The 16740-nt window shown below is 34.8% G+C and overlaps 1 protein-coding gene across 26 annotated transcripts in view; it reads left to right on the forward strand.

The window, feature by feature from the left end:
* The window catches only part of LOC105483467 (uncharacterized), a 573731-nt gene that overhangs the window by 435689 nt on the left and 121302 nt on the right, over nucleotides 1–16740 (forward strand). The gene's annotated exons all lie outside the window — the stretch shown is intronic.

Genomic DNA, 16740 nt, shown 5'->3' on the forward strand with positions numbered 1-16740 from the left:
ATGTTGAATCAAATGACAAGGACCAAGGATTGACAGTACCAGATTATACATAGTAAAAACAAAAAATTAAGTAGCTATTTGAGAGAAAAAGTCTCAAAATGGATGTATCTTGAAAAAACTATGCTGAATTAATACAAGTTGGTATAGATTCAAACCAGGAACTGGAAATTATTATTTATTTATTTATTTATTTATTTATTTATTTATTTATTTTATACATTTTTGAGACAGTCTAACTGTCACTCAAGCTGGAATGCAGAGGCACAATCTCTGCTCATTGTAACCTTTGCCTCCTGGATTCAAGTAAGTCTCATGTCTCAGCCTCCTGAGTAGCTGGGATTACAGGTGTGCACCACCACGCCCAGCTAATTTTTGTATCTTTAGTAGAGACGGGATTTCACCATGTTGCCCAGGCTGGTCTCGAACTCCTGGCCTCAAGTGATCTGCCTGCCTCAGCCTCCCAAAGTGCTGGGATTACAGGCATGAGCCACTATACCTGGCAGAAATTCTCACACTAAACATGAGCACAAAGTTTATCTGAAAATTGTTCATACAAATCTACTTCCATGTGAAAAGTTTAGATCAGTGTGAGAAACTATACTTAAATTTCACAAGTTAGAACTTTTAAATATAATTTATTATATTTTAATTATAATATACTTATATATAATTTAATTTTCATTCACAGAATATCATAAAAAAACTTGTATGTGTTTCTTAAGCTCAAAGCACACAAAATCTTATTATTTTATAATCAAAGAACAAATTAGGAAAAACAAAAGAATTTATAGGAGTACAAGGCATTTTTCACCTCCGATTTAATGCTTATGTAATCCAAGTCTTCCAAGTAACCTAAGTATCACGGAGCAATCACTTAATATATTTTGATTTATTTTTATTTGTTTCTACAAATCACAGAATGTGTAGATCAGTATTCTCAGGACACTCTATCAGTAGTAATTTGTATTGGAAAAATTATTTTGCTAGATTTATTAACATTTACACAGATTTTTCAAGAAATTGTTCATATTGTCATAAAAGAATTTTTCCATCAGTCTATAATAGCAAGAAGACAAAATGCAAAAAGAGAAATAAAAAGGTGCATGGTGAGCGAATGAACAAACTGTGGAGTGTAAGATTTTTAGGACGAGATTAAGGAACTGATTCATAAATAAGAGAAAATGACAATGAAAACAAAGTGAATTGATTGCAAACATGCTGTTGATATAACCATAGACTACCAGATATCCATGGGAGAGCTTACAAATGCTACTGGACGTTTGTACACAACTGTGTGTATATGTGTGTGCGTGTGTGTGTGTGTGTGTGTGTGATGGGGAGTGGGGGGAGGAAGGATGCATCATTGTAATTTTTATTCTAGGTTAGTTTTTTATTTGTATGTACTTACCACAGTGATACTCGAATTTGGGGGGGAAAATGAGAATTTTTTTACTTCTGCAAATATATTTAATACAACTCATCCAAATTTATTCTAAATACACTTTGATACAATTTGTCAACCTATAATTCTTCAAGAAGTGTAATCAGCAGTTGGTAATAATTGTGCATCTGTGGTTAATTAGCTCAGTCGGTTGAATCATGGAGCTAATGAGGCCAAAGCCTGGGTTTGATCTCTGCGTGGGCTGGTGAGTTTTGCTCTATTCCTGGGTCATAGACTGCAGTTCAAACCCAGGCCAACTATCTCATGCATTCATGCCACTGACCATAAGAAACTGGGCAAGAGAAAGTAACTTCAACAGGTCCGGAACAGATCTTCAAACTATACACAGCATCTGCTTCTTAGTGTTTGAAGAGAAGCATTAGTTATGAACTCAGTACTCCTACGAAAATACATACAGGAAACTTTCTATGGCCTCAAATGACACATTGAGGAATAAGTAATATTAGGAATTACCTAAAGAGAGCATGGGAAATAGCTAATTCATAACCACAAATAGAATCTATTTCAAATGGCAAGGGAAGCAAAATCCCTGTCATTCCCACATGTTGATTTTTCCTTGGTAGATTGTACAGGTCTTTAAGGGGCTGGATGAAGAGTTCTGAATCAACTGTGAAATAAGACAAAGGAGGGAGGAGAGAAGGCAGATGGAAGGCCAAAATGTCACATTTGTTGCAGATAAAGACTAAGAGGATGTAGTTTAGACCCACAGATAAATGGGTTCCTTAACACTAACCTCAGAATTAGAGAAATTTACCCACCCACATAGACTAAGAAAACACAGGTCTCTTCGGTGCGACTGGCCTCACTTTGTGGCCTGATAACGCTTTTTGTAAGAAGGTCATCCCCAAGGAGAAAAAGGGAGGAGAAAGGAGGTGTTGTCACATATGGACAGTTTTTTTTTCTTACAAACATATAAATGAGATTGGGCCACTGGTGAGACTGAGTGAGAGAAGGAAAGAGGCCTGGATTGTCCCATATGAAAAAAAAACCAAGAGTGGAAAATAATTCCTGCCACCCCCATCTTCAGCTATACATTTTATTTTTAAATTGGACAAATGGCCAGAGTAAGATGAAAAACAAGAAAAATGCCAGAAACTGAGATTTAGACTGGATGTCCGTTGTGGTAGATAGAAACTTGTGAACTTACTAAGAATCAATGTATCTCTGTTGCAATGTGGTAATCTTTCCTCATGGTCTCCCAAATTTCTGAGGGTAGTTGGTTGCCAGGATGTCTGCCACACTGTGATCACAAATATCATGATCATAAAGAAATGCTTTGTTTGGAAATGCCTATAAATCATGATGGAAGGGCCAAATTGAAAGTAAATATTTTGCTGAAATTATGCATTTACCAATTCATTATCATTAACAATAAACTCAACAGTCTAATGATACAGCCCTTTTTAAAAAAAAAAAGTTATATTGTTAAATATATCCTTTAAACATTGTGGGATGTATTCCCTTTAGGGATTCACAATGCGCTTCATGTCTTTAATGTTTGACTTTATCGTAGTGTTTTGTCATATTTAGGTAAGTAATCCCATCTAACTGGTGTTTGGTAATTTAAGTTTGGGAAACACTAATCAAAACCATAATGTGAGCAAGTTCTTTGTAGTAATATTTTATGATGTTTAGTTTACTAATAATGATGAATAGATCATTTATCCTCAAATGATGTTTGCTTTAAAAAAAGCTATAAATTCATGGCATAGTAAGTAGAAATAGCATTTTAGTTGTAGACATAATAATTAACAGCTTTTTGTAGATCCTGTTGTGTATTTTTTTTTTAACTCTGTTGTAGTCTATAGAGAAACACAACTCTTAGAGTGTGTTTGCATTGCTGTGATTGTTTCCTTGTTGTTACTATCATGCTTTAAGTTCTAGGGTACATGTGCACAATGTACAGGTTTGTTACATAGGCATACATGTGCCATGTTGGTTTGCTGCACCCATCAACTTGTCATTTACATTAGGTATTTCTCTTAATGCTAACCCTCCCCCAGCAGCCCCCGCAACAGGCCCTAGTGTGTGATGTTCCCCACCCTGTGTCCAAGTGTTCTCATTGTTCAATTCCCACCTATGAGTGAGCACATGCGGTGTTTGCTTTTCTGTCCTTGTGATAGTTTGCTGAGAACGATGGTTTCCAGCTTCACCCATGTCCCTGCAAAGGACATGAACTTATCCTTTTTATGGCTGCATAGTATTCCATGGTATATATGTGCCACATTTTTTAAATCCAGTCTATCATTGATGGACATTTGAGTTGGTTCCAAGTCTTTGCTACTGTGAATAGTACCACAATAAACATGCATGTGCATGTGTCTTTATAGTACAATGATTTATAATCTTTTGGGTATATACCCAGTAATGGGATTGCTTAGTCAAATGGTATTTCTAGTTCTAGATCCTTGAGGAATCGCCACACTGTCTTCCACAATGGTTGAACTAGTTTACACTTCCACCAACAGTGTAAACGGGTTCCTATTTCTCCACATCCTCTCCAGCATCTCTTGTTCCTGACTTTTTAATGATCACCATTCTAACTGGCATGAGATGGTATCTCATTGTGGTTTTGATTTGTATTTCTCTGATGACTAGTGATGATGAGCATTTTTTCATGTGTCTTTGGGCTGCATTAATGTCTTCTTTTGAGAAGTGTCTGTTCATATCTTTTGCCCAGTTTTTGATGGGGTCGTTTGTTTTTTTCTTGTAAATTTGTTTAAGTTCTTTGTAGATTATTTAAGAGTCCTACATGTTATTTGTGGCTTACAAAAAACTTTAACCTTAGCTTATATAGAGATACTGATTGAATTTAGGTCTCAACCTCAAGATTCCATTGAAAGTGGTTATACAGACATCTAAGTTCATTTATTCCTCTTTAATAATACATACAGTCCCGTTATTATACAGTTAATTTGATCTTGGGGAAGTCATCAACAAAAATGAATCAATTACATTTGAAAGGAATAAAATGTAATCATGGAGATTCCAAGTTATATTAAAAACATCTATATACAAAAATACTTTTTAAAATTAGGCCTTTTGTTGCAAAAAACAATTTTTAATTTGTCACCCAGGCTGGAGTGCAGTGGCACAATCTTGACTCACTGCAACCTCCACCTACCTGGCTCAAGCAATCTTCCTACCTCAGCCTCCTGAGTAGCTGGGACTACAGGTGCGTGCCATCATGTCCAGCTAAAATTTTTGGATTTTTGGTACAGACAGGGTTTTACCATGTTGCCCAGACTGGGAAAATGATTCTTTTTTTAAAAAAGCCATCTTTTGGTATGTTTGTTTATTATGATTCTACTTAAATTCTCACTGAATGCTTTTCCAGAAGTCATTGCAAAACAGAACTCTTAACATTCTTCCTGTTCTTCTCTGCACAAGCAAACAGCCCATCCAGATAAGCCAGATTTCACCAAACTCAAGACTTTACTTTTACTTATTGTCAGTGAATTTTCTCCCCACTTAAAAATCTAGTGATCTAAACCAGGCTAAAAAAAGTGTTCTATAAAATTATACAGGAAAAATCATTTTATATTGTATGCTTCCTCTTATCTCCATTACCCTCATGGGGGTAGGCAGGCTGGAGCGAAAGAAAAATAGAGGAAGAGATAAAGGAAGAAAAATGCAATAGAATATATGTTTTACCTGAAAAGCACACTCAAGTGAACTAGCCCTTGGGTTTCATGGATCCTGGGTTTTACATCATGGCTATTGTTTATTACTTGAAGTAAGTATTATTTCAGTGTATTGATTTGTAAAAGAGAATAATAGCATCTACCCTGCTAAACTTTCAAAGATATTAACTGACATAATATATGTAGCATCATATAAAAGTACAGTCATATAATATGGGCATATAGATGTACAATAATGTACATCATATAATGTATAATAATGGTAGCATCATCACCCTGTATAAGAAATGATGCTGAGAAATTTTTCTAGATAGTTTTCTGCTTATAAACATTTTCAATTTAGGTATAAAGTCCTGAGGTATAAAAAATGACTATAATGACTAAGATTATTTAATTTTTAGTATGTGCTAGACATGTTCTGACTCTTTTAGGTGAATATATTTTTATTTTATTATTTCAATGACCTAATTAGGTAATTATTTCCTTTTATTCTTGTTGCAAAGGAGAGGAAAGTGAACACATGTTGACCAAATGGCTTACCCCAGGTTACAATGCAAAAAGGGGTTCAGGTTATCTTGTCTACCCTTAGTTTCGACAGGCAATCTCTTCTATAGAATCCTTTCACACAATGTTCCAGTCTCTTGAAATTTATTCCAGTAAAGGAGGCAGGGCATGCCAGTATGCTCATTTTTCTGCGTAGACTCCCTTCCGTAGTAACTCCATAGATTTAAAACAAACTTTTGTCCTTTTTTCCTTTTCTTCCAACTTTTATTTTGGATTCAGGGGTAACACGTACAGGTTTGTTACCTGGCTGTATTGCATAACGCTGAGGTTTGGGGTCAAATGATCCTATCACCTAGGTACTGAACCTAGTACCCGATAGTTAGTTTTATAGCCCTTGACCTCCTCCCTTCCTCCCACCTTTAGAGGCCCAAGTGTCTATCACGGCCATCTTTATGTCTATGAGTCCCCATTATTTAGCTCCCACTTATAAGTGAAAACATGTGATATTTGGTTTTCTATTTCTATTTGGCAATAAATTAACTTGGGACAGCGTCCTCCAGCTGCATCCATGTTGCTGCAAAGGATATGATCTCATTCTTTTTTATGGCTGCATAGTAGTCCATGAACCACATTTTCTTTATGCTGTCCTCTGTTGTTGGGCGCCTAGGTTGATTCCATGTCTTTGCTGTTGTGAATAGTGCCCTGAAGAACATGCCAGTGCATGTGTCTTTTTCGTAGAATGCTTTGTTTTCTTTTGGATATATAGCCAGTAATGGGATCGCTGGGTAGAATGATAGTCCAGGTTCTTTGAGAAATTACCAGACTGCTTTCCACAGTGGCCGAACTCATTTACATTCCCATGGCCAGTGTTTAAGTGTTCCCTTTTCCCGCAGCCTTACCAGCATCTGTTGTTTCTTACTTTTAGATAATAGCCATTCTGACTGGCTTGCGACAGTACCTCATTGTGGTTTTAATTTGCATTTCTCTGATGATCAGTGACGTGGAGCATTTTTTTTTTATTATTTCTTGGCCACTTGTGTGCCTTTTAAGATGTGTCTGTTCATGTTTTTTGCCTAGTTTTTAATAGTTTTTTTAAATTATTCAATTGTATAAGTTCCATATAGATCCTGGATATTAGACCTTTATTTGATGCATAATTTGTAAATATTTTCTCCCATTCTGTAGGTTTTCTATTTCCTCTGTTGATGATTTCTTTTGCTGTGCAGAAGCTCTTTAGGTCCCACTTTGTCAATTTTTGTTTACGTTGTGATTGCTTCTGAGGACTTAGTCATACATTTTTTCACAAGGCCAATGTCCAAATGGAGTCACCTCGGTTTTCTTCTAGCATTCTTATAGTTTGAGGTCTTAGCATTTACATTTTTATTTCATCTTCAGTTAACTTTTGTATATGGTGAAAGGTAGAGGTCCAGTTTTTTTCTGCTGCATATGGCTAGCCAGCCTAATGAATAGTCCTTTCTCCCTTGCGTACTATTTAAATCAATTTTGTTGAAGATCAGATAGGCTGTAGGTGTGCAGCTTTATTTCTGGGATCTTGATTCTGTTCCATTCATCTTTGTGTCTATTTTTCTACTAGGACCATGTTGTTCCGTTCCATTGATCTTTGTGTCTATTTTTCTACTAGGACCATGTTGTTCCGTTCCATTGATCTTTGTGTCTATTTTTCTACTAGGACCATGTCGTTTGGTTACTATAGCCTTATCATCAGGTCATTGTGATGCCTCCAGGTTTGTTTGTTTTGCTTAGGATTGCTTTGCCCATTTAGGCTTTTTATGGTTCCATATGAATTTTAGAGTCTTTTTTCTAATTCTGTGTTTAATAGGAGTATCTCTGAATCTGTAGATTGCTTTGAGTAATCTGGCCATTTTAATGATACTAATTCTTTCAATCCATGAGCGTGGAATGTTTTTCCATTTCTTTGTCTTTAGCAGTGTTTTGTAGTTCTTGTAGAGATCTTTCACTAGCTGGGTTAGACGTATTTGGAAGTATTTTATTTTGTGTGTGGCTATTGTAAATGGGATTGCATTTTTAATTTGGCTCTCAGCTTGAGCTTTACTGATGTATAGAAGTGCTACTGGTTTTGTACATTCATATTTTATCCTGAAACTTTACTTATTTATCAGTTCCAGGAGTCTTTTGTTGGCCTCTATGGTTTTCTACTAGTTATAATGGAAATAATTAGGATTACTAAAATAATCACTATTACAATCATAGTTATTATAATAGATAGCTTGACTTCTTCTTTTCTTTTTTGGCTGCCTTTTTTGTTTTTGTTTTTTCTTTTTTTTTGAGACGGAGTCTTCGCTCTGTCGCCCAGGCTGGAGTGCAGTGGCACGATCTTAGCTCACTGCCAGCTCCGCCTCCTGGGTTCACACCATTCTCCTGCCTCAGCCTCCCGAGTAGCTGAGACTACAGGCACCCACCACCACACCTGGCTAATTTTTTGTATTTTTTAGTAGAGATGGGATTTCACCGCGTTAGCCAGGATGGTCTCGATCTCCTGACCTCGTGATCCACCTGCCTCAGCCTCCCAAAGTGCTGGGATTACAAGCTTGAGCCACTGCGCCTGGACTTCGCTGCCTTTTACTTCCTTCTCTTGTTTGATTGCTTTGGCTAGCACTTCCAGTTGTATGTTGAATAGGAGTGGTGAGAGTGGGCATCCTTGTTTTTTACTGCTTCTCAAAGGGAATGCTTCCAGTTTTTGCCCATTCAGTATGATGCTGGTTGTGAGTTTGTCATAGATAGTTTCTATTATTTTGAGGTATGTTCCTTCAATGTCTAGTTTCTTGAGGGTTTTTATCATGAAAGGATGTTGGATTATATCAAAAGTTTTAAATAAGCTTTTTGTTGAATTAAGTTGATACTTATTTTTTACTTATTACTAACAGGCATAAATATCTGAAACTGTAGAATAAAACACTTCTACAATATATCACTTCTATTGAAAAAAGGAATTTCAGTAATAATTTGGACAAATGATAGTGAAGGGAGTAGCAGGGGATATTTCTAAAAGAATTCTGATACATCACAACAAGACTTTATAAATGTAAAATTAGATGCTTCTTATTATGTACATGGAGAAAGGCATTTTGTAGTATAGTCTGAGCAATAAACCTTTTTGAAATGAAACACAGTAATGATGCTTGCTCAGCATATATAAGAAATCTTTGTATACACACAGGCACGTGTTATCATTTCAGAAGCTCAGGTTAAATAGTTAAATAGATCCATTCTCCACGTCCTAGATAAATTTCTAGGTAAATAAACTATCATCTAGATTTATCTAGATAAGTTTATCTAGATAATAGATATTTTTAGATAGATATAGATAATAGAAACTTTCAGATAAATTTATCTAGATAAATTTCTAGATAAATAAACTATCATTATCAAATTCACATATCTGTAGTTAAACATAATGATCACTGATCCATTGTCTGTAAAGTAAATAATGCAAATGAAATTCAGAAGTCAATTCTGACCCCAACGCTACTATAGACAAAGTTGTTTTCAAAAGCAAGTTTGATTTCAAGTTGTTGGATTTAAAAAAAACAAAGAACCAAAAAAAAATTCCTCATATCTAGATATTACTTTTAGCTTTGCTAATCTAGTTTTCTTTTCTATCTTAAAATAGCAAATAGGAAGATAGTCTTCTTTTTAAATTGAAAACATAATATAAAAAGTTGTAATTGTTTAATAGTATACATACACACATATATACATATAGACATGCACAAATATATTTATGTATACACATTCTTCTCTTTTCATATCACTTTCCATTTTTATTTTTCTTTAAAAGCATTTTTTTGAGACATAGGTATTACTGTATCACCCGGTCTTTACTCAAACTCATGGGTTCAAGTGATCCTCCCACCTCAGCCTCCTAAGCAGCTGGAACTACGAGGATATACCACTATGCCTGACTCCATTTTCAAGTAATAAGGAAACACAGATTTGACCAAGTAGTGCTGGGATCTGTTCATTAGAAATCCATTTCAAAACTATTCTGAAAATATGGTGAAGACACATAATGTACCTGATAGCATACTTGAATTATTCTATCAAAAATATGCAAATAATAAATTTATTGATGTATATACATTACACCTAGCTTTGTGTTTTCTCCTTTCTATCTTCTGCCCAAAGTGGGGTATTTTACTGCCTATGGGCCACAATAGAGCAGACATTAGAGTGACTGCTTACTTTTTTTCTAGCCTTCTAGATATTACATTATTGGAATGTCAGACAAAGCCTTGAAATCCATATTCCATCAAGTATAATAATATCAAGTAGAATAAATTTCAAAATATTTCACAGGATTGTGAAATTTTTAACCACCAGTGTCTAGGTGTACATGAAACTGTTCAGATTTTGTTTTCACCCCTTCTCAGCAAACCTCCTTTTTCCAACTGCTCTCAATTATGAACAGCACTTTACACTTTTAAAAGTACACATGACTTAACTGCCACAAGCCATCAGAGGAAAAACATTTGGCCTTATGTTAAAGAACTTTTTCACATGTTTTATCATTTCTACAAGGTTTTAAGCTTTTTGAAGACATGGAACTATTTCTAGTGTAGCACTTTACACATATGCAGTACTCATTTTTTATTAAACGTTAAAGGAGTGAAAGCCATCTTCACACTATCCTATGATTGGGTTATCTGTATGTTTTTTCCGGGCCACTGAAGATTAAATTGAATAAATGAAGAATTGGCACAAACCCTGACAGGAGAAAGTTGACATCCTAACAGAGACAAAGAAAGAAGTATAAACGAAGATAATGAAACTCAAAATATAAATAAAAAATAAATATAACATGTAATATAATAAAGAATATAAAATATAAAGACGATGTAGATTGGGGTAAATGAATTCTATTTTTTAAAAAACTGTATGGACCTTCACTCTAGGCAGTAGGCTACATAGACATTGAATTTTACAGCAATTTAAAGGAGCATATTCTTTTTTGTGAAAGACTGTCTTGCTCCATTAAGGAGATGGAACACTGTGTTCAATCAAAGTGCAAAATCAAAGCCTATAATCATGACACCTAGAAAACTAAATTTACCTAGAAAGCTACAATTATGATAATGTTTTCTGTTTTGTAACTCCAAAAGTGCAATGCTTTCTAAATATAGATAATATAGATATTTAGATACATATATTTAGATAAAATAATATATAATATATTTTAAAACATTTTTATTTTAAAAAAATTATTTTAAATAGTCTTTGGTTAAGTTAATTTCTAGGTATTTCTTTGTTTAATTTCTACATGTATAATTTTATATGTGGCTTTTGTCAATGGAATTTTTTTAATTTCATTTTTAGATTGTTTACTGTTGGTATATAGAAATGCTACTGGGTTTGTGTGTTGATTTTGTATCCTGCAACTTTACTGAATCAGTTTATGTACAAATCACATACATTCTTCTTTTTCTTTTTAGTTACACAGGTATTTTGTAAAGAAAAGAAGTTACTCATTCATGAACATAATATGAAAAAAATTATCCTTGCATTACTCTAAAAATGAAAGTTATATATAAACAAAAATCAATGTTTTCACCCATATTAGTAGGTAATCTAGAAAAGTTTATATGCAGAACGTGGACAGTAAACTCCTTCTATAGCCCATGAGGTGATTGCAAGTATAAATCTTATAAGATTTCCATTTGGTTCTCCCGGAGATAAGGGAGGCTTAAAAACTGATGTACTCAGTCCAATGGCCATTAATAGGGGAATAATCTGGAATATTCCATTGTGGATCTGGAACAAATTTAACGTAATTGACTACAGAAGGCAGTGTATGAATAATCCGTGTGTTTTGCTAATTCTGCCTGCTCTTGGTTCAACGATATGCTTTTTAAGGAGAATCTGTCATTACGCATGCAGAAGTCATTCGGGCCTGGGGGATATCACTACTCCAGCATAACCTCAAGTTAGTGGGGAGATTAAAGTCTGAAGTCAAAATTATTTCATCTGAAGTCAAAATCGTTGTAAAATTGAAAGTACATACTTGAGGGTAAAGTGAGGTCATAGAATGACTTTTCAAAAGCAGAATATACTATCTATAACTGAGAACAGACAGAGGAAGAGTGCCTAGTGAGCTGTAGTAAACAGAAAACTGAGGTGCAGCTCCTTTTGTGCACTCAGACACCATACTAGGTTGTAGGCTGGACTTACTCTACCTTTCTAGGACGGCATTAATTAATTAGTACTCATTTTTCATTCTTACAACACCCCACGTTACACCTAGATATTGCTTGAGCGTATTCATTTGACAGTGGAGAAACATACTTATCAAATAATCCAGTTGCAATAAGGGAATAATGAACAGGTCTTTTCAGTTCTGGGAGTCATGACCTTCCCAGCAGTACTCCCAATTAATCATTCAAATATGGGATTGGCTCTTCACTGAGCAGCTCTGGCTCAAGCTTCACTTCTTTCCAAAGGCTTTTCCACTTACGTGAGGTGATGCAATTGATGAAGTCATATGTACATTTGATATTAAATCAAGAAAGCCTTGATGATGCCTCCCATTAAATAGAAAGACATGTCTTGCATATTAATGACTTTGTTATTCAACTCTGAATAAAACTTTTCATTTTGCTAAATGATTGTTCTTACAGCCCATCCTTTCCTTTAAATCTGAAATTAGTTAACACAGAAAGCATAACTTCCAAATGGTCAAGAAAGATGCCAGACTTCCAAGACTGCTGTACTTAAATTGTAAACCTCACTTGGCGTGTAAACCAGCAAATGAAATATTGTGAATGGTTACCATAAATGTCTTCTTAAATGAAGTCCGATTAATAAGACAACTAAGAGTTTCACTGGTCTGCAACATCTTTGACTACCCAAATTTATTTATTTTAAACTTGACATGATTTATCTTTTTTAACTCTTAATATAGCACTAGAACCTCTTTAAAATTTCATGTAAAGAAAGGATTTATGACATATATTTAAAATGTATTGGCTAAATTTTTTAAATTTCAAATCAATTTATTTCAGGCCATTGTAATCTGGTTTATATGGTCCCAGAGGGAGGATCGTGGTACCCCAAATTCTTAAACCTGCCAAAACCCCACTGAATCTACCAAATGAAGATTGAATGAAGATTTGAAGGCCAAATCTCTAGATCTGAAAAGACCCAAATATCCAAAAGTAGCAAAAGAGGCATTTATACAAAATTACTTAGAAAAGGCCCTTATATTAAAAATTACTTATTATTCAGTTTCTCTGTTTTGGAAAATCAAAAATTGAATGTACAATTTTATAGTTATTACAAAAGTAAGGGTTAAAACCTCAAACCACTTAAAACACCAGTTTTACCACACACTTAAACACAGAACTCTTTTCCCCAATGCATGAGGGGTGGCATTACACTAGCAAAGATAACCGTACTTTATGAGCTTCAGACTTGTGTCAGTTGATTAGGGAAACTATTTTTAGAGTTATCAATTGAATCAATTCACATAAATTGCTTGGCACAATATCTGTAGAGGTGCTTTAAAATATTATTATTTTTCTATGTGTGTTTATTAACTAAAATGTTTTAACTATAACTTTTAAGTGTGTTAATACATATTGACTCATGTCAGTAATGATAAAACCTCATTTCATTTTTTGGTTGGTATTTTAAGAACTTACCAATTTATTTAAAATTTATTTAAAATTCCTCATTCCATTATGCAACCATCCAAAGGAATGAGATCATGTCCTTTGCAGGGACATGGATGAAGCCATTATCCTCAGCAAACTAATGCAGGAACAGAAAACCAAACACTGCATATTCTCACTTGTAAGTGGGAGCTGAACAGTGAGAACACATGGACACAGGGAGGGGAATAAAACACAGTGGGGCTTGTTGTGGGTGGCGTGGAAGGGAGAACATCAGTATAAATAGCTAATGCACGTGGGGCTTAATACCTAGGTGATGGGTTGATAGGTACAGCAAACCACCATGGCACACATTTACCTGTGTAACAAACCTGCATGTCCTGCACATGTATCCCAGAACTTGAAATAAAATAAAATAAAATTCCTCATTTCAATTACATTATTTTCATCATTTCCCATTTGATACAAAAATAATGGTCGTGAGTTCTTAATGCATCTTGAGGTTTAATTGACCATGAGGGTAAAAATAATACACTTTAGTTTTCTACATTAATTATTTGGAGTCATTTAATTTAAAAAAAAAAAAGGCCTTGTTCTCTGTACATTCTAATTTTCTGAAGAACTTCCAGACAATATCATCTGAGGACTTTGGAATATTCTTCATTTATGTTACTTAAAAAAGCCTTGTAAAATGTCTTTGATTAAACATAATTGTGGAAAAGTTTATTTTTAATGAAACTAAGAATCCCATTAGAAGTCTATCATTTTATTCACATGACCCCAATGGACTTCAAAATATATATGACCTCGAAATATACGTTATTACCTACCATCGTTACCTGCATTTAGGCCTTGCTTTTAAATTTCTCTTTGTGATTGACATGGTTTTCTTTCTTTCTGACTTAAATTAATTTTAATATCCTTATTATTGTCATCAGCTACTTTATCCTCCTGCTTTTCATGCCATCTCTGCCCCTCCATCCATCACTATCAAGTGCCACCTACAACCACAACACACCACACCACATTGATTCTTATAGGCTTTTTTTTTTTCCTCTGTTGCCCAGGCTGGAGTGCAGTGGCACCATCTTGGGTCACTTCAACCTCCGCCTCCTGGACTCAAGTGATTCTCCCGCCTCAACCTCCTGAGTACCTAGAATTACAGGCGCCCACCACTATGCTCAGCTAATGTTTGTATTTTTAGTAGAGACAGGGTTTCACCTTGTTGGCCAGGCTGGTCTCGAACTCCCAACCTCAAGTGATCTGACTGCCTCAGCCTCCCCAAGTGCTGGGATTACAGGTGTGAGCCACTATGCCCTGCTTCTTATAGCTCTTTTTATTAATCTATTTTTTTTCCAACTTCTTAGTCTAAATAAATCTGAATTTTTCAACTAGTTTGCCTCATGCAATTTTCTCCTCTATTGATTCTCAAGGCATGAATCATCAAAGAGGTCTTGTCAAAAGGAAGCATTTTTTTTTACTAAAATTATGAAGAAATTGAAGCAAATGTGGTTTCAAAGACCTAACTTTATCCAATTTTCGACTTTATTCCAAGTTCTGCATTTTCACAGTAAAACTTCTGTTTTATCTTTTAACAACATGATAAAGAAAAACACAGATGGAAGAGCATGGAGGGGGAATTCCTAAATGGGAGCAGTTAGCAGCTATGGAAATGTAGATATTCAAGAAGAAAAGAAAAAGTAAGCAAAACTGAATCGTGAGACCACAGAAGAGTCAAAAAAATGGCAATTTATCTCAGCGTTCCGCAAACTACAACCCATGGGCCAAACTCAAGGCCTGTTTTTGTACAATCTACACCTTAAGAATGGTTTTACAATAACACATGTTAGAAAAATGTTTAGAAAGTCATACTTTATGATGTGAAAATTGATAAAATTTTGTTGTCCATAAATAAAGTTTTATTGGAACACCATCACACTTTCATTTATGTATTTTCTATGACAGTTTTTATGCTATAACAGCAGAATTAAGCAGTTGGGACAGAGACCGTATGACTTGCAGCATGTAAAGCATGTATTATCTAGCCCTTTATAGAAAAGTTTGCTGTCTCCAGATTTAGAACATTCCCCTAAGTTAATTTTCTCAGCTGATTAAATCATTGTTTATTGAGTATCAACTGTGGAATTTCAAGTTCAAATAAACCAAGGAGTACCTTCAGATTTTTCCATTAGAGTTTTTCTTTACAGTAACACAAGGTGGGTGCAAATAACCAGTAAGAGCAGTTACCTTCGTGTATTTGTCATTTTACAAAACATACACTGTTCATTTTGGGATAACTGTAGACTTATGCAGCTGTAAGAAATAAAACAGAGTTAGATTACTCTTTATCCGGTTTCCCCCAGTGCTAAAATCTTGAAAACTGTAGTACAATTGGAAAACGATGAAACAGTTGTACGAAACAGTACAATTGAAAACAGTATTGCAGCCCAGATGTTAACATTGATATAGTCAAGACACAGAATGTTTCCATTACTGTTGGAATCCCTTGTGTTGCCCTTCTACAGATACACCTACTTTCCTCTCACTCCCATCTCTGCCTTCACTCCTTAACCACTTACCTGTTTTCCATTTCCATAATTTTAACATTTCAAGAGTATGGAAATGTAATCACAGAATGTGATCTTTGGGGATTGGCCTTTTCACTCAGCATAATTCTCTTGAAATCACCCACATTGCTGAGTTTACCAATAGTTTGCTTCTCATTGAGTAGTATTCCAGGGTATGGATACACTACATTTTAACCGCTCCTCCGCTGAAGTACATCAACCTGGTTTCCAGTTTGGGGCTATTGTGAATAAATCTTCGTGTATGGATTTTTCATGTAAATAGAAATTTTTATTTTGGGGGCATAAATTCCCATGAGTCAAATTGCTGGACCATATGTTAAGTCCAGCAATTTGACTTATGTCAAGTGTTTGGTTAGTTTTTAAAATAATTTGGCAAACAATCCCCAGAGTGGCTGTATTATTTTACACTTCTGTTAGCAATATATGAATGATCCAATATACTCACCTACATTTAGTGTTGCCACTACTGTTTTATGTTAGACCTTCTAATAGGTATGTGGTGATATCTCACTGTGATTTTAATTTGCATTTCCCTAATGTGCTTGTTTGCCATCCATATAGCCTCTTGAGTAGAATGTCTCTTATATGTTTTGCCCATTTACCGTTTAGACTGTTTGATTTTTTGACTGTTGAGTTGTGAGAAGTCTTTATATTTTCTAGATACTGGTCCTGTTTCAGATATACGGTTTGAAAATATATTCTTCCAATCTGTGGCTTGTCTTTCCATTCTCTTAATGGAGTTGTTGGGGAGGAAGTATAATTTCTCCTCAGCGCTCATAAATTCATAGTTCAAACAGACTCCAGTAGCAAAAGACAGATTAACAAGAGAAAAACAATCAAGTTTATTAACATGCACAGTGCATATCACTCAGGAGAAACTTCAATGAAAGAACGCA

Source organism: Macaca nemestrina, chromosome 4 (assembly GCF_043159975.1).
Source record: "Macaca nemestrina isolate mMacNem1 chromosome 4, mMacNem.hap1, whole genome shotgun sequence".
Taxonomy (NCBI): Eukaryota; Metazoa; Chordata; class Mammalia; order Primates; family Cercopithecidae; genus Macaca; species Macaca nemestrina.